The following is a 27,773-nucleotide window of genomic DNA, read 5'->3' as shown; positions in this document are numbered from 1 at the left end:
ACAAAGCAGTGGTGCATTTGACAAGGTCCTGCATGGAAGCTTGGTCAAGAAGGTTCTGTTGCTTGGCATTCAGTATGAGGTAGTAAGTTGGATTTAACATAGGCTTCGTGGGAGAAGCTAGACAGTGGGAGTAGATGGTTGCCTGTGACAAGTGGCGTGCTGCAGGGAACAGTGCTAGGTGGGTCCGTTGTCATTTCTTATCTATGTCAATGATCTGGGTGATAATGTAGTAAGCTGGATCAGCCAATTTTCACCTCTGGTTTTTGAAAGCTGAGGCATCCATTCTGAGTCAGAGGAGAGCCTGCCTTGTTAGATTGCTGACACCAGGAAGTTTATAACAATGAGTATATGAAAGTTCTATGCTCTGTAACTTTCCTCCACAGTGCCTCTGATTATTGAATTCTTTTCCTGTTTAGAAAATAGTCTATGCCCTTATTCTTTCTATAAAAGTGTATATTCCATCTGCCACTTCTTTACCCATTTTCTCAATCTGTCCAGGTCCTTCTTCAGATTTCCTGCTTTCTCAGCACTACCTGCCCCTCCTTCTATCTTTGTATCGTCTGCAAACTTAGCCCCAGTGCTATCAATTCTGTCGTCCAAATCATTGACATATGATGTGAAAAGAAGCAGTACCAACACTGATCCCTGTGGAACACCACTAGTCACTGGCAGCCAACCACTGAAGGCCCCCTTTATGCCCACTTTTTGCCTCTTGCTCGCCAATCTTTTATCCATGCTGGTATCTGTCTTGTAATACCATGGGCTCATATCTTATTTATCAGCCACATACACAACAACATGTCAAAGGTCTTCTGAAAATTCAGGTAAACAACATCCACTGACACCTCTTTGTCTATCCAGCCTGTTATTTCCTCTAACAGATTTTTCAGGCAGGATTTCCCCTTAAGGCAGGGGTCCCCAACCTGTTTTGCACCGCAGACCGCTTTAATATTGACAATATTCTTGCGGACCAAGGGGTGGGTGTTCAAGTAGGGTTAAACTCACCTCAACATTGTCTTTTACAGTTAGGGTTGCCAACTTTCTCACTCCCAAATAAGGGACAAAAGTAGCAGTCAAATCCTGACGAAGGGTCTCGGCCCGAAACGTCAACTGTACCTCTTCCTATAGATGCTACCTGGCCTGCTGCGTTCACCAGCACTTTTTGTGTGTGTTGACGGGACACTTGTGTTTACCCCAAGAAAGACTACCATGACCATGAAGCCTTGAACTCAGAATTATAGTAAATACATATATATAATAGATAAATTGAATAAGTTGTGCAAAAAATTTAATAAGGTTATGTTCATGGGTTCATTGTCCATTCAGTAATCTGATGGTAGAGGGGTGGAAGCTGTTCCTGAATTATTGAGTGTTTGTCTTCAAGCTCCCGTACCTCCTTCCTGATAGTCGCGATGAGAAGAGGGCATGCCCTGGGTGGTGGGGGCCCGTAACTGACGCTGCTTTTCTGAGGCTTCACTTTTGAAGATGTCCTGGATGCTACTGAGGCTAGTGCCCATGATGGAGCTGACTGAGTCACAACTTTCTGCAGCTTATTTCAATCCTGTGCAGTAGCACCCCTCCCTAACACCAGACGGTGAAGCAGCCAGTTAGAATGCTCTCTGCAGTACATCTGTAGAAATTTGTACATGTCTTCAGTGATATATCAACAAGTACAGCGAAAATTTACTTCGGATATTGCTGGGACTGAAGACCTGAGTTATAGAGAATAGGTTAGCATTTTAATCCCTGGAGCACAGGAGAATAAGGGGAGATCTGCCAGAGATCTACAAAATTATGAGGGGTATAGATAGGGTAAATGCAAGCAGACTATTTCCATTGAGTTGTAAGGGGAATATAAGAGGGAATTTCTTCACTCAGAGGTTTGTGATAGTGTGGAATGAGCTTTGAGCAGAAGTGATTGTGTGGGTTAGATGTAGACATTGCAATTTGGATAGGTACATGGGCACAAGGGGTATGGAGGGCTATGACCCAGGTGTAGGTCAATGGGACTAAGCAGAATAACAGTCCAGCACTAACTAGATGGGCTGAATGTCCTGCATCTGTGCTGTAGTACTTTATGACTCTATGTCTCTAACCGTGCAGATCCATCACAAACCAGCAGGCACAGCACAAGTCAGAAGATCCATCACAAACCAGCAGGCACAGCACAAGTCAGAAGATCCATCACAAACCAGTAGATGTGCTACGAACCAGCAAATGCACAGCAAACCAGAAGGACAGCAGGTCCACCACTAGTGCCATTCATTCATAGCTCCTCAGATAATGAAGCCATCCACAACCAAATACACCAATACCGGGGCAGTTTCTAGGCCTGGGCTACTAGGTGGCAAATAAAACTCATGTAACACCAGTCGGTGCCAGATATTGACGTTCTCAGCCAGTCCTCACTGGGGGATTGGAGATGGAGAGGGTCAGTAACTTTAAATTCATCCGTGTTACCATGTCAGAGGATGTGTCCGAGGAAAAGCACGTAAGTGCAATCACAAAGAAGGCACAATAGCACCTCTTCTTTCTTAGATGAGATTCATAGATTCAGTATGCCACCAAAAGCTTTGGCGAACTTCAATAGATGCACAGTAGAGAGTATCCTGACTGATTGCATCATGGTCTGGTGTAGAAACGCCAACTCCCAGGAATAGAAAAGGCAACAGAAAATGGTGGTTACAGCCCAGTCCCTCACATGCTTTTATGTTAGTTTTGACTTTGTTTGTCAGCCACGGCAATGTCATCCTGCCTTTAGAATACCTCTATCCTGCATCTTCTGATACATTTAACTTTAGCTTCTCCATCTCAAACTTCAGGGTAAATTCTATCATTTTATGATATCTTCCCCTAAAGGTTATTTTACCTTAAGCTCTCTAATCAATTCCTCTTCATTGCACAACACCCAATCCTGAATAGCTGATCCCCTATAGTGGGCTTAACCATCAGCTGCTCTAAAAAGCCATCTTGCAGGTACTCTACAATTCCCCCTCTTGGGATCCAGCACCAACCTATTTTCCCAATCTACCTGCATTTTGAAATCCCCCCCCCCGGACTATTGTAACTTTGCCTTTTTCATATACATTTTATATCTACCATTCTAATTTGTAGACCACATCTTCACTATTGTTCAGAGTTATATTGTATATAACTCCCATCAAGGTCTTTTTACCCTCGTAGTTTCCTAGCTTTACCCACAATGATTCTAAACCTTCCAATCTGAGGTCACCTGATTTCAATATTCACCACATCCCCTCTGCCTGTCTGCCTGTCCTTTCGTTTCAATGTGTGTCCTTGCATCCTATAATCTTCTTTCAGCCACGATTCAGCGGAGCCTACAACATCATTCATGCCAATCTGTAACTGTGCTACAAGTTCGTCTACTTCAACAGGTACATTTAATATCAGAGAAATGTATACAATATACAGTGGCATGTAAACATTTGGGCACCCCGGTCAAAATTTCTGCGACTGTGAACACCCTGAAATTCTCTTTCTTCACAAACATCCACAAAAACAGAGGAGTGGCCCAAAGAATGGATGACAGTTAAATGTTAGAACCCCAGAGGCCCCCAGCTCCCCCCTCCCATGCATAAACAGCATCAAAGTGATGATACCCCCTCCCCCACCCGCAAAAAAGCATCTGCACACCCCCACCGAGCGCCCAAGTGTGCAGCAAAGCATCAATAAAGTCACACACTTGCAGTACCCCAAAGAGTACTTGTTCACCCAGTATCTGACATTCCACAGGCTCTCTCTCTCTCTCTCTCTAACAAAGGAAGAAGAGGTTTCACAGCAAGAGGGGAGACATAACAAACAACTTGCCGATTTATGGTGTTAAAAGTCTGTTGCGTTGCTTTTTCCGAGCTCTGTGCCCAAAGAACTCGGGTCTCTGGGCACACAGCCAGCAGCCAGCTCGCTGCTTTCGATCTTCCATCTCCCCCGATGCACCGGGCGGCGACACTGACCTCAAGTCCACCCACCTCCAGAGCCACGAAAATCTGGCACCCTGAAGGCGCACTAGTTTTCTAGGCTGCGTCCTTGGCATATTGAATAGCGGCCAGTCGTGAGACCCTGAGAGTGGGTCCCATTCCTGCAAAGAACCAAAGTCAGCATGTAACTCCAGGTCAGGGTCTGCAAAAGAACCCTGAAAGGGAAAAAAAGAGATATTAAAGGACATTAAAGATAGAAAAAGAACTGTTTCCGATATACTTTATTCTGTATACTGCATGCATTCAAATATAGCACCTTCAGTCCTGCATTAATCACCCGTTTTTGATTTTGTCGCCTTTTTGCAATGCATTTCATCCTGCTGACTGCAATTTTGCCCTATCATCAACATCTCCTTGCCACGAGTCTCACCACATGCTGCCTCGGTTTGTAAACCAACTAGCTCATCCTCAGCCCCATCACTCTGGTTTCCTTTCCCCCGCCAAATTAATTTAAACCCTCGCTTAGCGGAGGGAAGGAGCCTTTGGTCGAGGTGTATCTTCACCCTGCCATCATGAGTGGACAGGGGACTCCAGAAAGTGGTGGGGGGGATGGGTGGGGGAAACATGTATTTATAGAACATAGAAGTTGTGCTAACCTCTTAACCTACTCTAAGATCAATCTAACCCTTTCCTCCTACTTAGCTCTCCATTTTTCTATCGTCCATGTGCCTAGCTATAGAGCCTCTTAATTGTCCCTAGTGTATCTTTCACTGTCACCACCCAGGCAGTGCATTACATACACCCAACACTTTCTCTTGTAAAAAACTACTGCTGACAACCCCCTTATACTTTTCTCCAATCCCCTTAAAATGACTCATATTAGCCATTTCTGCCATGAGAAAAAAGTCTCTTGTTATCCACCTCTTATCATCTTGTACACCTCTATCAAGTCACTTCTCATCCTTTTTCTCCCTGTGCAAAAAAGCCCTAGTTTGTTCAACCTACCCTCATAAGACATGCTCTCTAATCCAGAAAGCATCCTGGTAAATCTCTGCACCCTCTAAAGCTTCCACATTCTTCTTATAATGAGGCAACCAATACTGAACACAATATTCCAGGTGTGGTTTAACCAGAGTTTTATTGAACAGCAATATTACATCACGGTTCTTGAACTAACAAAGGCAAACACACCATATAGCTTCTTAACAAACCCTATCAACTTGAGCAGTAACTTTGAGGGACCTGTGGATGTAAACCCTAGGATCCCGCTGTTCTTCTACGCTGCTAAGAATCGTGCCATTAAGTCTGTACTCAGCCTATATCCATCGGTCTTCTTTATAATACACAGCTCACCCCCCACAGTGTATTTGCCTAACAACATCCAATGTTCAAGATGAGCGTTTTAAAGATTAGCTTTAAAGTTGTAACCAGAGTTTTATTGAGCTGTAACTTCATCATGAGCGATGTGTAAATACAACTTGTTTTAAGAGATGCAATACAGAACAGGCCCTTCTGCCCAATGAGCCATACTGCCCAGCAACTGACCAATTTAACCCTAGCCTAATCACGGGACAATTTAGAATGACCAAGTGATCTGCTAAATAATACATCTTTGGACTGTGGTGGTAAATCGGAGCACCTGGAGGAAACCCATGCATTCATGGGAAGAAGGTATAAGCATTCTTACAGAGGATTCTGGAATTGATCTCTGAACTTCAGTGCCCTGAGCTGTAATGACATTGCCTTAAGTTCCATGCTTCCGTGGCACCCCACTGAGGTTGTGGGATGAATCAGGATGTGCAACAATAACAAAAAAACTGAGATTGCATTTTGTGGCCAGGCCATTGAACTTCTTCTCGTGTTGCTTTCTGTTCTTGATTTTTGAAGCTGGTCAGAGGGCCTGCCTTGTTAGAATGCTGACCTTAGGAGTTTTATGTCAACGAGGATCTGAGAGTTCTGCATTCTCTAACATTCCTCCGCAGAGCGCTGGATGCATGGTGTCGGACTGAACACGCTCCTGCCAAAGCGATCAAGATATTGGTTGAGTTTCATGCAAGTAAGATCGGGAGTTATGGAGTTATAGATGCTGAAACTGTGTGTGTGTGTGTGTGTCTGTCTGTCTGTCTGTCTGTCTGTGTGTGTGTGTGTGTGTCTGTGTGTGTGCCTTCAACCCAACTCGTCATTGCTGACCAAATTATCTGTCTAAGCTAGTCTCATTTGCCCTGTGTAAACCTTTCCTATCTTTCCTATCCATGAATCAGGATCGGATGTATTATCACTGATGCATAGGTCATGAAATTTGTTATTTATCTTTGTTGGTGAATGCCTTGACTAATAAAAGCAAGCATGCCATATGCCTTTTTAACCAACTCTTCAATCTCTGTAGTGTTACGAACCCACAGGTTTTGTTTACTGGGGACTGTCACTTTAAGAGCGCCTAAGTGAAGCGGGACTACGATGTTGTTCACTGACTGACTTGCGGCTTGTTTAACTTTAAAACAAGGACACAGACAGTCACAGCTGAGAGAGAGAGAGGCGGGGGAAAGGAGACCAGCTGCTGAAACTTCAGCTGGTCATTGCGATGGTTTAAAACTCTTTTAAGCCCAAAAGATTGGGTTAAATATCGGCACACAGTGCACAACGAATGTGGGACTGTCATTTTGTATAATCCGAAGGAGCGGATTTTTCGCGATATCCTGTGGAGACCACTTATGTGTCAACCCTTACCTGGGTATGTTGTGCAGCAGCCAATTGAAGACGATATCCCTGTGACAGATCACTTTCGGTGATAGTTCGTATGTGGATTTGGAACGACACGACGGACAAGATCTACAGCAACTGTTATCTCGTTTTACCATCGTGGAATCTGTGGAATACTTTCTTTTACCTGTGGAATTCGACGTAACCACCTTTTCTCTACATTTCACCCTATATTACAAATCTCTCTCTCCTATCATTCATTCTGTGGATGAGCTGAACTTTCCTACCTTACCATCTCAAGACACTAAGCCTTGCTTCCCCAAGCTTAATTTAGTTTGGGAGCTATAGTTACACACATAACACTGTTAACATTTGTTTATTTTGGCTAAGTTACGTTAGTATAACTAGATACTGATAAAGATAGTGGTTTTAACAGTAAAACCTGACTCACTGTGAAATTTCTTGCTGCTGGTTTATTTCTTAAACGTTACAGTTCATAATAGTAGCTTGGGACCACTTTCAGAGATCCCAAGATCCCTCTGCTCATCAACACTGTTAAAGGTTTTGCCTTCAACAGTGTACTGTCTCTTTATATTTGACCTACCAAAGAACACGTCAACATTGTTCAAGAAGGGAACCAAGAATAATCTTGGAAACTATAGATCGTTGACTCTCACATCAGTGGTAGGGAAATTACCAGAGAGAATTCTTAGGGATAGGACTTATGAACATTTGGAAAACCATGGTCTAATTAGAAAGAGCCAGCATGGCTTTGCGTGGGGCAAGTTTTGTCTTACGAACTTACTGAAAACGAGGTAACTTCCCTCAATAATTATCATCCAGTAGCACTTGCATCCACAGTGGTGAAATGTTTTGAGAGAGGGCTTGACAATGAAAAATATTAACTCCTGCCTGAGAAGTGACTCGAATCTGCTCCATTTTGCATACCACAGCAGAACCATCTCATTGGCTTGTCGCTCATTCCTGGAATATCTGGACAGCAAAGATACACACATCAGGATGTTCTTTATTAACTGCAGCTTGGCACTCAATACTATCATCCTCTCAAAACTAACCAATAAGCTTCAAGTCCTTGGCCTCAATACCTCCTTGTGCAATTGGATGCTTGATTTCCTCGCTTGCAGACACCAGGCCATTCAGATTAGCAACACCATCTCTTCCGCGATCTCCATCAGCACAAGTACACCACAAGGCGGTGTGCTTAGTCCCCTGCTCGACTCGCTTTACACTTATGACTGTGAGGCTAAGCACAGCTCCAATCCAATATTCAAGTTTGCAGATGACATCACTGTCATAGGCTGAATCAAGATGGCGATGAATCAGCAAAGAAGAGAGAGATTGAAAATCTGACTGAGTGGTGCCACAGCAACAACCGCTTACTCAATGTCAGCCAGACCAAGGAGCTGATTATTGACTGCAGGAATGGGAAACCAGAGGTCCATGAGCCAGTCCTCATTAGAGGATGAGAGGTGAAGAGGATCAATAAATTTAAATTCCTTGGTATTATCATTTCGGAGAGCTTGTCCTCAGTCCAGTACATAAGTCCAATATGAAGTAAGTATAGCAGTGCCTCCATTTCCTTAGAAGTTTGTGAAGATTTGGCATGACATCTAAAGCTTTGGCAAACTTCTATAGATGTGTGGAGAAAACATTGATTGGCTATATCACAGCCTGTTATGGAAGCGCCAACGCCTTTGAATGGAAAATCTGACAAAAAGTAGTGGATACGGTCCGATCTATCACAGGTAAAGCCCTCCCCACCATTGAGAAACATTGAGAGCCACGTGACATTGGTGTAGAAAAGCAGCATCCATTATCAGGGTCCCCTTCCACCCAGGTGATGCTCCCTTCTCGCTGCTGCCAGTGGGAAGAAGTTTCAGAAGCCTTCGGACTCACAGCACCAAGTTCTGAAACAGTTACTACCCCTCAACCATCAGGCTCTTGAACCAAAGAGAATAACTTCATTCAACTTCATTTTTCCCATCACTGAAATATTCCCACAAACTATGGATTCACTTTCAAGGAGTCTTCATGCCATGTTCTCGATATTTATTGCTTATTTATTTTTTATTATTATTATTATTATTCTTTTCTTTTTTAGTATTTGCTCAGTTTGATGTCTTTTACACACTGATTGAACACTCAATTGGTGCAGTCTTTCACTGATTCTAGCATGGATTTATTGAGTATACCCACAGGAAATTAATTCTCTGGGTGCCATATAGTGACACACATGTATTTTGAAAATAATTTGCTTTGAACTTTGAACTTTATTGAGTTTTTTAATGAGTGATGAGGGTGATTGATGAAGGTAGAGCTGCTACAAGGATTTTAGTAAGGCGTTTGACAAGGTCCCTTATGGGAGTTTCAACCGGAAGATTAAGATGCATGGGAATCCATGGTGAACTGGCTGTTGGATTTGGAATTGGTTTGCCCATAGAAGAAATGGGGTGGTGGTTGAAGGTTCTTATTCTAACTGGAGGTCTGTGATTAGCGGTGTTCTGTGGGGATTTGTACTTGAACCTCAGCTGTTTGTGACATGCATAAATGAACTGGATGAAAATGTAGATGAGTGTGTTGGTAAGTATTTTTCAGATGCTATAAATTTTGGTGGTGTTGTGGATAGAGTACAAGACTGGCAAAGAATACAATGGGAAAGTGATCAGCTGCAGATATGGGCAGAGAAATGGCAGATGGAGTTTAACCTGGCCAAACGTCAAGTGTTGCACCTTGGTTGGTCAAATGTAAACAGACAGTACATGGTAAAGGATAAGACATTAAAGGCACTAAGTTCAAAAGTAAGAAAATTATGTTGCAGCTTATTAACACTCTAGTTCGGCCGTATCCGGAGTATTATACACAGTTCCGGTTGTCCCATTATAGGAAGGATGTTGAGGCTTTGGAGAAGGTGCAGAAGAATCTTACTCGGGTGCTGCCTGGATTAGAGGGCATGTGCTATAACATGAGGTTGGGCAAACTTGCATTGATATCTCTGGAGCAGCAGAGGCTGACCAGAGACCTGATAGAAAACTTTTGAATTTTCTTCCCACTTAGAAAATAGTCTGGACTTTTATTTCTACTACCAAGGTGCATTGCCATGTATTTTCCAAAAATATATTTCATTTGACAGTTTCTTGCCTACTTTGTCTAAGTTCTTCTGTAGCCTACCTGTTTCTTCAACACTACCTGCCCTTCCATCAATCTTCGTATTATCTGCAACAAAGCCATCTATTCCATTATCCAAATCATTGATATACAGCATAAAAAGAAGTGGTCCCAACACAGACCCCTGCGGATCACCACTAGTCACTGGCAGCCAACCAGATACGGATCCTTTTTTCCCCACTCACTGCCTCCTATGAATCAACCAATATTCTAACCATGTTAATAACTTTCCTGTAATACCATGGGCTCTTAATTTAGCAAGCAGCCTCATGTGTGGCACCTTGTCAAAGGCCTTCTGAAAATACAACTATACAACATCCACTGCATCCCCTTTATCTACCATACTTGTAATCTCCTCAAAGAATTCCAACAGGTTCATCAGGCAAGATTTTCCCTTAAGGAAATCATGCTGACTTTGTCCTATTTTGTCCTGTATCACCAAACTCTCCATAACCTCATCCTTACCAATTGACTCCACCATCTTCCCAACCACTGAGGTCAGGCTAACTGGTCTATAATTTCCTTTCCGTTGCTTTCCTCCTTTCCTAAAGAGTGGAGTGACATTTGCAATTTTCCAGTCCTCTGGCACCGGGCTAGAGCCCAATGATTTTTTTAAAGATCATTGCTAATGCCTCCACAATCTCTACCACTACCTCTTTTAGAACCCTAGGGTGCAGTTCATCTGGTTCATGTGACTTATGTACCCTTAGGTCTTTCAGCCTTTTGAGCAACTTTTCCCTTGTAATAGTAACTGCACTCACTTCTCTTCCTTCTGCAGCATCTGGCACTGTGTCTTCCACAGTGAAGACTGATGCAAAATACTCATTTAGCTCATCTGCCATTTCCTTGTTCACCCCCCCCCATTATTATTTCTCCGACCTCATTTTCTAGTGGTCCTATATCCACCGTCATCTCATTTTTATTTTTTACATACTTGAAGAAGCTTTTACTATCCACTTTGATATTATTTGCTAGCTTGCTTTCAGATTTCATATTTTCCCTTCTAATGATTATTTTAGTTGCTCTCTGTAGGCTTTTAAAAGCTTACCCAACCTTTATCTTCCTGCCAATATTTGCTTTGTTGTATGCCCTCTCTTGATTTTACATTAACTTTGACTTCCCTTGCCAGCCACAGTTGTACCATTTTGCCATTTGAGTATTTCTTTGTTTTTAGAATACGTCTGTCCTGCACCTTCCTCAGTTGTCCCAGAAGCACACACCATTGCTGCTTTGCTGTCATCCCTGTCAGCAGCTCCTTCCAATTTACTTTGGCCAACTCATCTCTCATGGCAATGTGATTTCCTTTACTCCACTGAAATACTGCTACATCAGACATTACTTTCTCGAAAACAAATTTCAAGTTGAACTCAATCATATTGTGATCAGTGGCTCCTCAAGCCTCTTTTACATTAAGCTCCCTAATCGTCTCTGGTTCATTACATAACACCCAATCCAGTGTAGCAGAGCTCCTAGTAGGCTCAATGACAAGCTGCTCTAAAAAGCCATCTCGTAAGCATTCAACAAACTCACTCTCTTGAGAGTGACCGAATTTTCCCAATCAACATGCGTGTTGAAATCTCCCATGACTATCATAACATTGTCCTTTTGACAAGCCTTTTCTATTTCCTGTTGTAATCTGTGGTTCACATCCCAGCTAGTGTTGGGAGGCCTGTATATAACTGCCATCAGGGTTCTTTTACCCTTGCAGTTTCTGAACTCAACCCACAAGGATTGAACATCTTCTGATCCTATGTCACATCTTCCTACTGATTTGATGCCTTTCTTTACCAGCAGAGCCACACACCCCCTCTGCCTATCTTCTTGTGACTCCAATACAACACATAACCTTGGACATTCAGCTCCCAACTACAACCATCACTCAGCTATGATTCAGTCATGGCCACAACACCACACTTGAAAATCTGTAGAAGTGCAACAAGAGCATCCACCTTATTCCTTATACTCTGTGCATTGAGATATAACACTCTGTAGTACTGTATTTGCTACCCTTTTTGATTCTGCATCCCTAATGCACTGATACTCACCCTGTTGGCTGCAATTTTGTCCTATCATCTACCTGCCCTTCCTGACAGTCTGATTGCATGCTATCTTTACTTTTTTACCATCCGTCCTATCCTGAATCCCTTTATTCCACTTCCCAATCCCCCACTGGCAAATTAGGTTAAACCCACCCCAACAGCTCTAACAAACCTGCTCATAAGAGTCTAAGAGTCTCTTCAATGTCTCTAAAGTATCTGCCTCTTCCACCACACCGGCAGGGTGATCCACACACCTCTCTGTGTAAAAAACAATGTACCTCTGATATCCCTGCTGCATTCTGCTCTGACATAGAACAGTACGGAATGGTATGGGTCCTTTGACCCATGATGCTGTGCTGACCTACACCCAGTGGCCCCCTTATTACCTAACAAAGTGGCTACTGAGGGTCTGGTCATGGTCGTCTGGTGCTGTGGCTTATCCACTTCAAGGTTCAACATGCTGTGCATTCAGAGACGCTCTTCTGCACACCACTGTTGCCATCCTGTCATTCTGACCTCTCGCTTCTGACCTCTCTCATTAACAAGGTGTTTTCACCCACAGAACTGCCTCTTACTGTATGTGTATTCTTGCTTTTTACATACAGGGACTGCTATGTGTAAAAATCCCAGGGGATTAGAAGTTTCGTACCACCTCATCTGGCACCAACAATCATTCCACGGTCAAAGTCACTTAGTTCACATTTTTTCCCCATTGTGATGTTTGGTCTGAATAACAACTGAACCTCTTGACCATGTCTGCATGCTTTCATGCATTGAGTTGCTGCTACGTGATTGGCTGATTAGATATTTGCATTAACAAACAGGTATACAGGTGTTCCTAATAAAGTGGCCACAGTGTATATAAACCTACTCCACCTTCAGTCAAACCCTTCCTTCCTACACATCCCCTAACATGATACATTCATGTGTCTATTTCAGATACTATTATAGATGTTTTAAGAACAGCTTCTTCCCCTCTGCCATCAGATTTCTGAATGGATAATGAAACCATGAACACGACCTCATTACTTTTGCTTTCTTTTTCACTAGTTACTTGATTTATTTTATATATTTTTTCTTATTGTGCTTGATAGCATTTTTATGTATTGAACTGTATCACTGCCGCAAAACAACAACAAACTTCCCGACATACAGGTATGTATGATGTATAGACCTGATTTTGATTCCAACACAGCAAGCCCACCATGTTCAGCAAGACAACACAATCAGCAACAACAACTCAACAGCCACAACAAACCAAAACAACAGCAGCAAAACAAATCCCTTCCTCCCTCCCATTCACTCACACGGGGTTTTCTAACCCGGGAGAGGCCGTCTTTGTCCTCCTGCCTCCAGCGACTCAGACGCACAGATATTGGGACTTCCCCAGTGAATCGCAGAGACTTGCAGACCCAAGCTTCAGTTTCTGGACTTTCGATAGATCTTTGGGCTTTAGTCTTTGGTATTGACCCCAGGACTCACCAATGACGTTGAATGAGGCCCTCGAAATTCAGGTCTCTAACTCCAGACTCTCCAATGACTGATCCCCGGACAATAGGCTTGAATCTCTGCCTTTGCCTCTGAGGGGTCAACAGCCCTCGTGCTCCTGTCTGCACAGAACTCCAATCCCAGAATGCACCGAAGACTCATTGATCCGGGAGGCTGCCAGCCCTTGTCCTCATTGGTCTGCCAGGCTGACATCCAACCATGTTGCTGGCCTTTGACCGCTGAGCAGAGGCCTAGTCTCCAGCCTGACCTCCAGCTCCCACACCCCATGCTAAGCTGTTATTCTGTCTAGTTCCATTGAGCCACACCTGGACCATAGCTTTCCCCATTCTTCCCTTCCACGTACTTATCCAAACTTCTCTTAAATGTTACAATCAAACCCACATCCACCACTTCCACTGGCAGCTCATCCACAGTCTCACCACCCTCTGAGTGAAGACGTTCCCTCTCAGGTTCCCCTTAAATATTTCACCTTTCACCCTTAACCACGTCTCACCCAACCTCAGTGATCAGAACAGCACACAATATTCCTGGTGAGGTCTCGCCAACATCTTGTACAGCTGTACCATGATCTACCAAAGCTTGTACCTGATGCTGTAAACTGAAGTTTTCAGCTGCCTTGGTGAGATTTGAGTTAATGCCGCAGTATTATTCAAGATTAAAGATTAGCTTTATTTGTCATGTTTTCATTGAAATGTAGAATGAGATGAGTTGTTTTACATTACCAGGAGGTACGACAATATGAGAAAAAAGAACTGTTGGGCTGAGTCACAGCTTCCTTCCTCAGGCAGTGAGGCTCCTGAACACGCTGCTGCCACCCAGTACACATTATGAGAGCGCCAGTAGCATTATACAATTGTATATTTAACCTTACAGTACATTGTATACATTTCTCTGACATTAAATGTACCTATTGAAGTAGATGAACTTGTAGCACAGTTACAGATTGGCATGAATGATGTTGTAGGCTCCGCTGAATCGTGGCTGAAAGAAGATTATAGGATGCAAGGACACACATTGAAACGAAAGGACAGGCAGACAGGCAGAGGGGATGTGGTGAATATTGAAATCAGGTGACCTCAGATTGGAAGGTTTAGAATCATTGTGGGTAAAGCTAGGAAACTACGAGGGTAAAAAGACCTTGATGGGAGTTATATACAGACCTCTGAACAATAGTGAAGATGTGGTCTACAAATTAGAATGGTAGATATAAAATGTATACGAAAAGGGCAAAATTACAATAGTCCGGGGAGGATTTAAAAATGCAGGTAGATTGGGAAAATCAGGTTGGTTCTGGATCCCAAGAGGGGGAGTTTTAGAGTACCTACAAGGTGGCTTTTTAGAGCAGCTCTGTCAAGGTCCTGATCGGTTATTCCCTAGTTCCCTTTAAATTTCCTTTGTGTCACGATCGGGACTGTTGACTTCTTGTTTTCCTTTAATTCTTTGTTTCCCCGTGTTTTTTGGGCTCTGTAATTAAAGGCACTTGATTCTCAGCTGAACCAGTAGTATATAGTGTCGGGCCTACAGCTGCTCGGGGCAAGACCTCACCTCATGTCACCGAAGCAAATGAAAGCAAGTCACCTTGCCAGAGTGAGCCAAGTCACATCACCAGAGCAAGTCGAGTCTTCTCTCCGAAGCGAGTGCCAGTAAGTCGCCTCTCCTCGCCAGAGCAAGCCCGTCAAGTTACAGCGCATGAGCGAGCCTGCTATGCTACCTCGCTGGAGCAGGTCCATCTAGTTAACCCGCCGGAGTGAGTCAAGAGCCACTGTCTGTAGTTCCAGGGTTGAGTCGAGAGCTTGCCAAGATAAAGAACTGTCTATCATTGTGTGGTTTTGTCTCTTTGTGTCCTCGCCTCTGCTGAGTAGGTCCAGCTGTTTGCTGCTACTCTGAGTTGAGAACTGTCTCTTCGTGTTCTGAGTTCTGTGTCCTGTATCCAAGGAAGAGTCCTGGCTTTGTGTTCTGTGTCCAAGAAGAGTCCCAGCTCTGTGTTCTGATGTTCCGAGTTCCAAGTCCAGGCTCCAATGTTCCGAGTTCCAATTGCAGGCTCCGATGTTCCGAGTTCCAAGTCCCAGTCCAAGTTCAAGTCCCTGTCCAAGTCCAGGCCAAGTCCAAATCTGGGTCCCGAGTCCCAGGCCAAGGTCCAGGGTCCGAGACAACTCCAGCCATGCATATTCCTGCTTCTGCTTCATTCACTTCTTGATGTCTCACTGTACAATCCTTGCTTCTCTGCTTTCCTAGTAACTATTAATAAACTCTATTTTTACTAACGCTACAAAACATGTTTGCGTCCTGCATTTGAGTCCACCGGTGCTCTGCACTTGTGACAAGCTCATAGTTGAGCCCAATAGGGGATCAGCTATTCAGGATTGGGTGTTGTGCAATGAAGAGGAATTGATTAGAGAGCTTAAGGTAAAATAACCGTTAGGGGAAGATATCATAAAATGATAGAATTCACCCTGAAGTTTGAGATGGAGAAGCTAAAGTCAAATGTATCAGAAGATGCAGGATAGATACATCCCTTGGAAGAAATATTCTAAAGGCAGGATGACATTGCCGTGGCTGACAAACGAAATCTAAACCAACATAAAAGCCAAAGTGAGGTCATGTAAGAGAGCAAAAATTAGTGGGAAGTTAGAAGATTGGGACGCTTTTCAAAACCAACAGAAGGCATCTAAGAAAGTCATAAAGAATGTAAAGATGGAATGCAAAGCTAAGCTAGTCAATATAATTAAAGAGGATATCAAAAGTTTCTTCAGATGTATAAAGTGTAAAAGGGAGGTGAGAGTAGGCATCAGACCACTGGAAAATGATGCTGGAGAGGTAGTAATGGGGGACAAGGAAATGACAGGCAAACTGAATGAGTATTTTGCATCAGTCATCACTATGGAAGAAACTAGCAGTATACCAGATGTCTGAGAGTGTCAGGGGGGCAAAAGTGACTGAAGTTGCCATTACTAGAGAGAAGGTGTTTGGGAAACTGAAAGGTCTAAAGGTAGTTAAATCATCCGGACCAGATAGTCTACAACTTTAGGTTCTGAAAGAGGTGGCTGAAGAGATTGTAGAGGCATTAGTAATGATCCTTCAAGAATTGGTTGATTCTGGCATGGTTCCAGAGGACTGGAAAATTGCAAATGGCATTCCATTCCTCAAGAACAGGGAGAGGCAGAAGAAAGGAAATTATAGGCTGATCTCAGTGGTTGGGAGATGCTGGAGTCAATTGTTAAGGCTGTGGTTTTGGGATACTTGGAGGCACATGATAAAATAGGTCAAAGTCAGCATAGTTTCTTTAAGGGAAAATCTTGCTGACAAATCTGTTGGAATTCTTTGAAGGAATAACAAGCAGGACAGACAAAGCAGAATCAGTAGATGTTGTGTACTGGAGTTTTCAGAAGGCTTTTGACAAGGTGCCACACAGGCAGCTGTTGAACAAGTTAAGAGCCCATGTATTACAGGAAGGATACTAGCATGGATAGAGCATTGGCTGATTGGCAGGAAGAAAAGAGTGGGAATAAAGGGAGCCTTTCCTGGTTGGTTGCAGGTGACTAGTGGTATTCCGCAGAGGTCTGTGTTGGGACCATTTCTTTTTATGTTTTACGTTGATGATTTTGATGACAAACTGATAGTTTAGTGACCAAGTTTACAGACAATACAAAGATAGGGATATAGGATAGGGCAAGTAGTGTTGAGGAAACAGAGAGGCTGCGGAAGGATTAGACAGATTAGGAGAATGGGCAAAGAAGTGGCTGATGGAATACAGTCTTGGGAAATGTATGGTCATGTACCTTGACAGAAGAAATAAAAGAGTAGACTTTTTTAAATAGACAGAAAATTCAAAAATCTGAGGTGCAAGGGGACTTTGGAGTCTTTGGGCAGGATTCCCTAAAGGTTGATTTGCAGATTGTGTCATTGATAAGGAAGGCAAATGCAATTTTAGCATTCATTTCGAGGACTAGATAGATAGATAGATACTTTATTGATCCCAAAAGAAATTACAGTGTTATTTGCAATGTTAAGAGCATCACAAGTATACAGATATACAAATATTAGAAGAGAAGTAAAAAGCAGAAAGTAGGTTACTTCAAATATTCTAACAGGAGAGGGTCATCATTTCCCTGGCTGCAGGTTGACTCATGATAGAGTCTGTCCTGCTGAAGGGTCTGGGCCCGAAATGTCAGCTGTACTTTTTTCATTGATGCTGCCCAGCCTACTGAGTTCCTCCAGCATTTTGTGTGTGTTGGTCGGATTTCCAGCATCTTCAGATTTTCTCTTATTCGTTATAAAGTCTAATGGCCGAGGGTAAGAATGACCTCATATATCGCTCTTTGGAGCAGCACAGTTGTCTTAGTCTATTGCTAAAAGTGCTCCTCTGTTCAGCCAAGCTGGCATCATTGTCCAGAATTGCCAGGATTTTCTGTGGGGTCCTTTGTTCTACCACAGCCTCCAATGTGCCCAGTTTGACTCCTATAACAGAGCCAGTCTTTTGAATTAGTTTATTGAGGGGTTCGGGTGACGTCATCGTTCAGAATGGCAGATTAAATCAATAGCACCTCCGGAAAAACGCATATTTTGTCCTGTTAATCCATCAAGTATAAGATCTTTAGAAAATATCTGAATTGATAAGGGGAGCAAGAATGGGGAGAAAGAATGGAGATAAAAAAAAGCACCACTGCGGAGCCTATGGAAGAGAGAGGTACAACGCGCGGCTGTCCTACAGTTGCGCGTGGCGGTGAAGCTGACACTGAGCCTCATTCAGGAGAAGCGGCAAATATGATGAGGATTTTGGAAGAGATAAGGGAAGTCCAAAAAGATATAAAGCAGCAACTCAATGACATCAAGTCAGAGCTCGCCAATGTCAATCAGAAAATAGCGGTGGCAGAGACTCGAATTGAGATGGTGGAAGATCGCGTGCAAAATGTGGAACAGATACTAAGTAAGACGATAAAAATATTAAATCAACAGGGAAGTAAATTGCTTGACCAGGAGGGAAGATTGCGATGGAAAAATATCAGGATTTATAATGTTCCCGAAGGAGCGGAGGGATTGTCGATGATGGACTTTGTAGACAAGCTGCTGCGGGAGGCGCTGGGGGTTCCCCAGACTCTGGAGATTGAAATTGGGAAGGCACATAGTTCGCTCGTCCAGTGGCCTCCCGGAAACAGACAAAGTAAACCGCGCTCAATAGTACTTAAATTCCTTCGATTCAAGAGCAAGGTGAAGATTCTACGAAGGGGCTGGGGTAAGAAGAGGGTTTTTTGGAACAGGAAGTTAATATACTTCGATCATGATCACCCCCCCCCCACCCCGGTGGTCCTACAGAAACAGAAGGAATATTCCGAAGCGAAACGAATATTAAAGCAAGAAAAGATTAAATTCCAAACCCCGTACCCTGCTAAACTGAGGGTATTTTACCATCTGCGACTGTACCAGATGGTGGAAGAGGCGACTACAGACATGAACAACAGAGGACTGTCCATTAGCGTGGTCAAACCAGGGGAAAGTCTGGCTGAGCAGTTATCCCGATCGGCTTGGGAAATAGTAAGAGAACCTAGAAAGCAGGGGATGGAAGCAGGACGAGAGAAGGATATTAGGAAGAGATTGTCAGTTCCCCGAGGGCAGCCCTCACCTCCTCCAGAAAAGCCATAAGGTTTGGCTAACTTTAAAAGTGCTGATAAACTAAACGGAAGCAAAAATAGACGGTGATAGACCTATCTCGGGAATACGTGCTATAATGCGGATTTTATATTACTCAATTTTTAAAAGTTCATTCATTCATTCCTTTTCCCTCACCTAAATGAGAATATATACATGGGAGGAATACACAGGTACTGCAACGGGGGCCCTCAACCCACAGATAGGAGGGGCTATCCCCCGGCTAGACTTTTCCTCTAGCCCAACCCAGGGTCATCTAGAGACCCCAGCCTTGGAATCACACCCTTGTTACCTTTTTTCCATTATTCGCGTTTCTTGGCTCTTTACTTGTTCAGGGAGTAGGTTGTTATATATTCTGCAAATTTCAATGATATATTCTGCAAAGTTATATTCTGCAAATTTCAATGATATACTAACAGCTAAATATACATGGCTAAGGACAAAGTAAAATTAATTTCTTTTAATGTCAAAGAGCTGTTGAATTCCGTCAAGCACAGTAACATTCTATCAAAAATGAAAAAGGAACAAGTCTATGTAATATATTTACAGGAAACTCACTTAAGTGATAATGAGCATGGAAAATTAAAGAGAATGGGCTTCACTAATTTGTTTTTCTCCTCATATAAATCAGGACATAGAAAAGGAGTTGCTATTCTCATCTCAAGTAAGCTAAGTTTTTAAAAAGTATTCGAAATGGGAGATAAGGAGGGAAGATAGGTTCTGGTAAGGGGGAATATAGACGGAAATCCAGTTACTTTATTGAATATATACGCACCCCCAAGAAGTGATATTAGTTTCTTCCAGGAAATTACTAATATTATGGTAACAGAAACGGAAGGTCTCCTGATATGTGGGGGAGAGTTAAATTTACAATTACAACCAAAGTTAGATTCTTCCAATAGAAAAACTTATGAAACAAAGTCCTTACATAAGAAAGTTAACAATCTTTTTGAGGATGTTGGTCTAATTGATATATGGAGGGACATTTTCCCCAACAGAAGGGATTACATTCATTATTCTGCCCCCCCCCCATTCCGTATATACAAGAATAGACTATTTCATAACATTTCGAAAAGACAAAGACAAAATAAACACATGTGGAATTGCGACAATAGATGTAAATGACCATGCACCTATATATTTATCTGTTGATTTGGACCTACAACCAAAGAATACTATTTGGAAACTAAATTCAAGTCTACTCAATAATCCCTATTTTAAGGAACAAATTAAAAAAGAAATTGGTCTTTACTTAGAATTCAATGATAATGGAGAGCTTTCACCTCCCATTCTATGGGATACCTTGAAGGCTGCCTTAAGAGGAAAATTATAGCAATATTTTCATATAAGAAAAAAATAAGGAATAGAACATTAGAGAAATTACAAAATAAGCTGAAGGAGCTAGAAAAAAAACACAAATTCAGTTTGGCACAGGATACACTAGAGGAAATTTTCAAAATTAGGAATGAAATTAATAGTTTGGCTGCACAAGAAATTAGAAAAAATTAATGTTTCTGAAACAGAGACACTATGAAAGTGGATCTAAGACTATGAAAATACTGGCATGGAAACTGGAAAAAAAAGATAGCAGAAAATACAAAAAAAAATAAGCTAAGTGAAATTCAAGAAGCTTTTGAAATATTTTACAAAACTCTATATTTCAAAGTTCCAGGGGGAAGCATAACCCAAATTGACACCTACCTGAATTCTTTAGAGTTACCGACTTTAAGCAACGAACAAAATAGAACGATGACTGCTGACATAACTGAAGCTGAACTAAAAACTGTGATTAGTAGGCTTAAATTAAGCAAGTCACCAGGATCAGATGGATATACGGCAGAGTGGTATAAAGGGTTTAGAAGTGAGTTAATCCCCGTTTTACTCCCCACACTGAACTGCACCCTAAGAAAGGCGCAAATGCCACCCAACTGGAAGGAGGCGATAATCTCAGCTATACCAAAAGAAGGAAGGATAAAATGGAATGTGGGTCATTTAGACCAATATCTGTTCTTAATGTGGATTATAGAATATTTACTTCCATCATGGCCAAACGATTAGAAGAGTTTCTACCCACACTGATACATAATGATCAGACAGGTTTTATACAACAATGCCAAACACAAGACAATATACGAAGGACACTTCACATTATGGATCATATTTTTAAAAAATGAAATTGAAGCAATAGTGATAAGTGTGGACGTAGAAAAGGCATTTGATTTGGTTAATTGGAATTTTCTTTACAGAGTTTTAAATAGATTTGGTCTACATGACACAATTATTAAAACTATACAGGCACTATATGACAATCCAACTGCCAGGATTAAAATCAATGGATATTTATCTAATAGTTTTACCCTAGAAAGGGGACGAGACAGGGTTGTGCATGATCACCACTACTCTTCGTATTATATCTGGAACCATTACCTCAATACATCAGACAAAATGAAGATATCAGGGAATTTACTATTAAAGGGACAGAGCATAAATTGGCCTGTTACACGGATGACATCTTGATCTACCTAGGGCAACCAACATACTCTTTACCTAAATTGATGCAATCCTTTGAACTATATGGCCAATTATCAGGATACAAGCTCAACATAGATAAAACCCAACTACTTTCATATAACTATAGCCCCCCAAGAGAAATTGAAAGTAGATATCCTTGGGCATGGCAAACAGAGTCTGTCAAATATTTAGGCATCATACTATATCTCTTTCAGACCCTACCAATAGAGATTAACCAAAATCAATTCAATGAATGGAACAAGATGCTATCAAGATATATATGGCAAGGTAAAAGGACTAGGGTTCGTCTCAAAACTTTGCAATTAGCCAAGGAAAAGAGAGGATGGGGCCTACCTTCTCTTAGAGATCCTTATTTTTCAGCACAGTTGAGAGCGGTGATATGCTGGTGCAACCCATCATATGATGCTCAATGGAAAAACATTGAGGAGAGGATACTTCCCATCCCCATACAGGCAATTTTGGCTGATAACAACCTACAAAGTTACATAAATAATATTGACAACCCGTGGGTGAAATGGACTCTTAAAATATGGAAAACTATTATAAAAGAATATGAACTGGAGAGAGACACTGCAATTCTTAAATGGTGTGCACATGACTCGGATTTTATACTGAATAAACTGGATGCTAGATTTAAGGACTGGACAGCTAAAGGAATAACAGTTATTTGCAATATAATGAAAGAAGGAACACTGTTCAGTTTTGAAATGCTCAAAGAGAAACACTTATTAGAAAAACAAGACTTTTACCGGTATTTACAGATGTGACAGTATGTTAATAGGATGGTTATAATTCAGACAACGGTAATAGAATAATTTCAAGCGTTTATAAGGGTTTGTCAAATCTTAAAACACATTCGACTTCATACATTAAAACAAAATGGGAGAAGGAAGGAGGGATAATAATATCTGAGGAAGACTGGATAATAATATGGAGGTATCAACGGAAGTGTACCAGTTCACAGAAATGGAGGTTCAGGTGGAAAAACTTGATAAGATATTTTATTACACCCTCTCAGAAATCCCATTATAATAGTAACTCCCCCGCTTGCTGGAGAAATTGTGGAAATCAAAATGCATACAATTATCATATTTATTGGGAATGCCCCGTTATCAAAGACTATTGGAGTGGGATACATAATACAGTACAAGACATCTTTAAATGTGAAATACCCTTGGAGAGTAAGACCATATATTTTGGGTATATACCTCAAGAATGGTTGAAAAGAGATAAATATTTAATAAATGTACTACCGGTGGCTGGTAAAAAGACCCTTACCAGGAATTGGTTATCTCAGGAGAGCCCAACTTTAAATGTACGGATGGAAATTACAATGGATATTTACAAAATGGAGAAGATAACAGCATCTGTTAATCATAAGTTGGAACAATTTTATTCATACTGGAAAGAATGGTTTAACTATATAACACCTCATAGGCCTGATTTTATTCTCACAAGTCAATGAATATGTTGTAAAAAAAATCACTCCTTACTCTGTACATAGTTTTCTTCTTTCGATTGTTCTTTCTTTCCTCTCTATAAGTGTATACCTGAGATAAATATTATGTGGAGATTTGTGACAAATATGATTAAATGATATATATGTACAGTATCTGAAATACATCTTACACAAATGTTTGGTTGATGATGAAATTCAATAAAAAAGTAAATTACAAAATAAAAAGAATTAGTTTACTGAGCCTGTTGGCATCACCCGTGTTGATGCTGTTGCCCCAGCACACCACCACATAGAAGATTGTACTGGTGACAACAGACTGGTAGAACATGAGAAGGAGAGGCCTGCATATTTCAAAGGACCTCAGGCTCCTCAGGAAGTAGAGGTCACTCTGGCCTTTCTTGTACACAGCCTCTGTGTTGGTGCTCCACTCAAGTCTGTCATCCAGGTGCACTCCCAGATAGTTGTAGGTTCTCACCACATCCACGTCCTCACCATCAATAGTAACAGGAAACAGTGCAGACGTAATCTTCCTAAAGTTCGTCACCATCTCCTTTATCTTACTAATGTTGAGCTGCAGATGATACAGTCAGATAGTCCATTATCCAGGATCCAATGGAAGCACCAACCTGCATTGAATAGAGCTTTTCCCCCAGCTGTACGAAGGTTGTATGGTATTGAAGGCACTTGAGAAATCAAACAACATTGATCCTCACAGTGCTGCCCTGCTTATCCAAATGGGAGTAGACTCTGATCAGTAGGTAGATGACAACATGGTCAACTCCAATGTGCTCCTGGTAGACAAACTGCAGGAGAACGAGGGCTGATCTGACCAGGGGTCAGAGGTAAACCAGGACCAGCCTCTCTAGGCTCTTCATGATGTGTGAGGTCAGGGCCACTGGACGATAGTCATTCAAGATTTTTGGTTCACCCTTCTTGGGTATTGGGACCACACATAATGTTTTCCACACAGTCGAGACCTTTTCCAGGCTGAGACTCAGATTGAAAATATGCTGGAGAACTCCACACAGCTGCTCAGCACACTCCTTCAGGATATTGGGGTTCACACTATCTGTTCCCAATGTTTTGCTGTGTCTGAGTTTACCCAGAGCTCTTCTCATCTGCTCAGTAGTGAAGGTAAGTCCATGATGCCTGGGGAGTTAGTGGAAGGTGCATGCAGGGCAGGTGAAGATTGGGACAAAAGCTTGTATGTGGAGGTGTTAATAGTAGGTGCAGGGCAAGGATGAGATGTGTTTTAGGTAACAAACCAAATCTCTTCAAACTCCTAACGAAGTATAGACACTATCTTGCTTTCTTTATAGCTGCATCAATATGCTGCGCCCAGGTTAAATCCTCAAAGATCTTAATATCTAAGAACTTGAAATTGCTCACTCTCTCTGATCTCTCTATGAGGTTTAGTTTGTGTTCCCTCGTCTTACCCTTCCTGAAGTCCACAATCAGCTCTTTCACCTTTCGGACTTCCAGTGCAAGTTTGTTGCTGTGACACCACTCAACTAGCTGGTATAGCTCACTCCTGTATGCCCTGTCATCTACAACTGAGATTCTACTGTGACGGGATCCTGAATTATCCCTATGAATTGTGCTTTTAAAAGACAGAGAGAGAGAGAGAGAGACAGAGAAGTGTCCAACACAGACACATTGTTATTAAGAGAGAGAAAGGCGAAGACTGCTTTGAGATAGTGTTATGGTTTCTCTGCAGCATGTTTACCCTTCTGCAAGGACATTGGCAGCTTCTGTGTTCTTACGGAGAGAGAAGGGAGGAGCTACTTGATGGACAGCTGGTGTTCAGTATGGTGAGATAAATAGAAGGTCAGCTGATAGACTCACAGACACATGGTTTTGGACACTGGATGAGGTTTGTTGTGCCCACAGAAAGGTGGGTTTTTGGACAGACAATGAAGTCGAGCTGTTTCTGCAAGTTACAAATGACTACAAATGTTACTGAAGATATTGAGAAAAGTGTTCTTTCTGGACTTTTGAATAAAGTACTTGTGAAATTTGGATTGGCTTCACGACCTTTGACCCTGCTTGCAGGACAAGGGCCTACTAAGGATGCATGTGCCACTCTGTTGAATTTTGTTTTAATATTTGGATGTAAACACCTTCAAAGTTATAGAGCTTTTCACGAATGTGATGCAGAGAAGAAGGATTGTTTTGGTTTTGAGAAGCCATTTGAAGAGATTACTATGGAGACAGGTCAGGATAAAGGTTGCAGGAATAAAATAAATGGATTGTTTGGCATTTTTCATAATATACACATGGTTTTTGTAAGTCTAGTGATAGTGCTGAGTTTAGTAAACACTGGGGGGAGGTTGACACCTATCCAAAGTAATGTTTATTCAGCAGTTCAGCTAACAAGCAAAGCTGTTGCTAATGACCCACACAGAAAGTCTGCTGAGGCCCATGATAGCAAAATCAGGGGTTTAGATCATGATGATTTGTCACAGACTTCTCTACCTTCCATGTTACAACAGGATTTGGAGAGTAAGGTGTATGAGGAAGATTTGTCCTTATCCAGGGAGGAATTTATAGAGGAAAAGAAACGAGATTCTGAAATTGCTGTGTTAAAGGAGACAGCTCTCACCCAGAAGAGGAGTTTCAGAGAGAGTCAGTGGGATACTACCTTAAAGATGGGGTGTTAATGAGGAAGTGGAGACCAGCCACTGTGCCTGCAAGTGAGGATTGGGCTATTGAACATCAAGTAGTGGTTCCAAAAATTTACAGAGCTGAGATTTTAAACATGGTTCATGGTATGCCTTTAGGTGGACATTTTGGAGTGAGAAAGACAGTGAACAGGATTATGAAGGAGTTCTACTGGCCTAATTTAAGAAAGGATGTTGTGAATTTTTGCAGGACTTGCCATACTTGTCAGGTTGAGGGGAAACCTAATCAGGTTATTCAAGTAGCACCTCTTAAACCGATACCTGCTTTTGGTGAACCTTTTTCGAGGGTCATAGTGGATTGTGTTGGCCCATTGCTACAGACTGCAGCTGGTCATCAGTACTTGTTAACAATTATGTGTGCTGCGTCTAGGTTCCCTGAAGCCGTGCCTCTCAGAAACATCCAAGTCAAGACTGTGGTAAAAGCACTCAGTAAGTTTTTCACACTGGTAGGTCTGCCCAAAGAAATTCAATTTGACCCGGGTTGTAACTTTACTTCGAGAACATTCCAGGGGATAGTTGGAGAACTGGGAGCTAAGCACATTGGGTCATCTGTATATCACCCAGAGTCCAAGGGAGCCTTGGAACGGTTTCATTCCACTTTAAAGACCATGATTAAAACCTACTGTCATAAGAATGACAGGGACTGGGATGAAGGGATACATTTATTACTTTTTGCCGTGAGAGATACAATTCAAGAATTGCTGGGATTTAGTCCATTTGAGCTCATTTTAGGCCACAGGCCCAAAGGACCTTTGACCTTGCTCAGAGAACAGTGGTCTGATTCGGAAATATGTGTCAGTGTGCTGGGTTATGTTTTGAAATTCCAAGAAAGACTCAACAAGGCTTGTAACCTTGCAAAACAGAATTTGCAAAACTCCCAAATTAAAATGAAACACTGGTATGATAGAAGAGCGAGGGAACAGGTGTTTGAGGTTGGAGATAAGGTTCTGCTTCTGTTCCCCCTTGCAACCAACCCCCCCAGCACAATTTCATGGACCATATGAAATAATTAAGAAAATTGATTCTTTGAATTATGTTAATAACACTCCTGACAGAAGGAAGGCTACCCAGTTAGTGCATGTAAATATGTTGAAGCCTTATTATGACTCTGAGATGGTACCAGTAAGTACTGCTATGAAAACAAATGGGGTTGTGGAATCTGGAAATGAGGTGAAAGATCATTTTAACAAGCTGAATATAGTATCAACTTGAGAATTCCATTATTTTGACAGACCTTACTGATAAAGTCTGTCATCTGGTGCCTGCACAGAGAAAACAATTGAAAGAATTAATTAGCAGGCATAAAGATTTATTTCCTGACATTCCAAAATGGTGCACAGCTGCAGTGCATGACGTCATTGTAAATTCAGCCCAGCCTATCAAACATCATCCTTACAGAATGAATTTAGAGAAAAGCAAAATGGTTGAACAAGAAATTGGAAACAAGAAAGAACAAGGAAAGAGAGTGAATGACTGTATTGATAGAGTGGGGAAGGCTAAATACCTTACAAAGATTGACCTGTTAAAAGGATATTGGTGTGTTCCTTTGACAGAGATGGTTAAAGAAATATCCGCATTTGTGCCACCGTCTGGACTGTATGAGTACGATGTTTTACCCTTTGGAATGAAAAACGCTCCAGGGACATTTCAAAGGATGATCAATTCTGTGATTAGAGGTCTAGAAAACACAGGGGCTTATATTGATAATTTAGTGGTTGTGTGGAATGATACGTGAGAAGAGCATATTGCGGCGGTAAGGAAACTATTTGACAGACTTTCCAAGGCCAATCTTACCATGAACCTTGATAAGAGTGAATTTGGCCATGCCACAGTTACTTACCTGGGCTATGTAGTAGGCCAGGGCCAACTGGCTCCTCAACAGGCCAAGGTTCAGGCTATTGCTGAGATTCCTGTTCCAACAAGCAAGAAAGCTTGAAGAAGGTTTTTGGAAATGGTTGGTATTATCGTAAGTTTTGTAACTTTGCTGATATCGCTCTCCCCCTAACAAAACTCCTAGGGAAGAGTGAAAAATTTGTATGGAATGACCTTTGCCAGGAGGCATTTGAACGCCTGAAAACCATCCCAT

The 27,773-nt window shown here is 41.9% G+C and overlaps 1 protein-coding gene across 1 annotated transcript in view; it reads left to right on the top strand.

The window, feature by feature from the left end:
* The first annotated feature begins 5,943 nt into the window (after positions 1-5,943).
* Positions 5,944-27,773, top strand: part of LOC134347620 (C-X-C chemokine receptor type 2-like) — a 36,289-nt gene continuing 14,459 nt past the window's right edge. The window contains exon 1 of the mRNA XM_063049988.1: positions 5,944-5,991. The gene's annotated coding sequence lies outside the window, so the exon portion shown is untranslated. The remainder of the gene's footprint in view (positions 5,992-27,773) is intronic.

Source organism: Mobula hypostoma, chromosome 6, assembly GCF_963921235.1.
Source record: "Mobula hypostoma chromosome 6, sMobHyp1.1, whole genome shotgun sequence".
NCBI lineage: Eukaryota > Metazoa > Chordata > Chondrichthyes > Myliobatiformes > Myliobatidae > Mobula > Mobula hypostoma.
This window is presented reverse-complemented; position numbering and strand designations above follow the sequence as displayed.